Here is a 1,504-nt window from a genome sequence, read left to right as displayed (position 1 = left end):
ATCTTCTCTGCATGGTTCCGAGTCCACTGTGAGTAATTTGTGCTTCTATTTATATGATTTCTAGTCATCTGTGTATGCTTCCAAGATCTTCATGTACAGTTCCAAAACTTTTGTGTACAGTTCCTACTCTTTTGTGTATGGGTCCTTCTCACCGGTGTAAGTCTCCTACGACAGATATGGTTCTTGGTGTTCTGCATATGTTTTATTTCCTACTGTGTATGATTCCTGGTTCCTTGTGTATAGTTCCTATTACTGCATATATTATACCCGTTTTTTATACTGCGTCCCAGTTTGATGGCCCTCTGTGTATGGTTCTTCCCCCATGTATATTTCCTGTTCCTGCATATATCATTTCCTGTTCTTTAAGAGTGGTTCCAGGTTTGAGGGCCCTCTGTGCATGGTTTCTGGTCCTCTCCTCTGTCTAGAGTTACTTGTACTCCTGTATGGTTCACAGTCCACTGAAATTGGGCCCTGCTTCTATGTTCATGCTTTCTAGCACTCCGTGTATGGCGCCTGTTCCTCCACAAACACTTCTTTATCCTCTATGTACTATTCGTGGTCATCTGAGTATGGCTGCTTGTGCTTTCCGTATGGCTTCTGCTCCTATATATGGTTCATACTTCTCTCTTGTACAATTCATATTCCTCTATGTAGGTATGAACATCGTGTAGTCTTACGTACATGGTTTCTGGTTCGTGGTCCTACTCCTTGCCCAGCTCCTGGGCATCCATGTTTGGTTTGTGGCTCTCTAGGTATGGTTCTGCAGCTTAACCCGGAGGAGTCGGCATGGCGTCCCCAGCTACCTGTACACGCTTCACAGACGAGTACCAGCTCTTCGAGGAACTTGGAAAGGGGGCGTTCTCTGTGGTGAGGCGATGTATGAAAATCACGTCAGGACAAGAGTATGCTGCCAAAATAATCAACACTAAAAAGCTGTCCACGAGAGATCACCAGAAATTGGAAAGAGAAGCCCGAATTTGTCGCCTTTTGAAGCATCCTAATATCGATTCCTGTGCCGTGGCTGCTCCCCGGGGCTTAGTGGAGTTACAGAACAATCCAAAGGACTTCTTGAAAACTGTTGAATTTCTGTGTACTTCCCTGTAACTAAAGCCTACCTAAATCCTACCTTAAACAGCCGTGAAACGCTCCTTAGCGCCGGCTGCAACGACCACACAGACGCCATCCAGGCGAGACCTTGGGCCACGCCCACACTGCAGGCCACGCCCCCTCCGCCGAGAAAACAGATAAAAACGCGCCAAAAACAGAGCGCCGCCACAGAATTGAAACGGACTCCGCAGGCACACGCCGGGAGCTTTTAGAGACGATTATTTTTTTTTTTAAACTGTTGAATTTCTGTGTACTTCCCTGTAACTAAAGCCTACCTAAATCCTACCTTAAACAGCCGTGAAACGCTCCTTAGCGCCGGCTGCAACGACCACACAGACGCCATCCAGGCGAGACCTTGGGCCACGCCCACACTGCAGGCCACGCCCCCTCCGCCGAG

The 1,504-nt window shown here is 47.7% G+C and overlaps 1 pseudogene; it reads left to right on the top strand.

The window, feature by feature from the left end:
• The first annotated feature begins 775 nt into the window (after positions 1–775).
• On the top strand, positions 776–1,104 carry LOC144790955 (calcium/calmodulin-dependent protein kinase type II delta chain pseudogene; annotated as a pseudogene).
• Positions 1,105–1,504: the final 400 nt, after the last annotated feature.

This window comes from Lissotriton helveticus, chromosome 11 (assembly GCF_964261635.1).
Source record: "Lissotriton helveticus chromosome 11, aLisHel1.1, whole genome shotgun sequence".
NCBI lineage: Eukaryota > Metazoa > Chordata > Amphibia > Caudata > Salamandridae > Lissotriton > Lissotriton helveticus.
The sequence above is the reverse complement of the archived record's forward strand: the minus strand, read 5'-3'. Positions and strand labels throughout refer to the sequence as shown.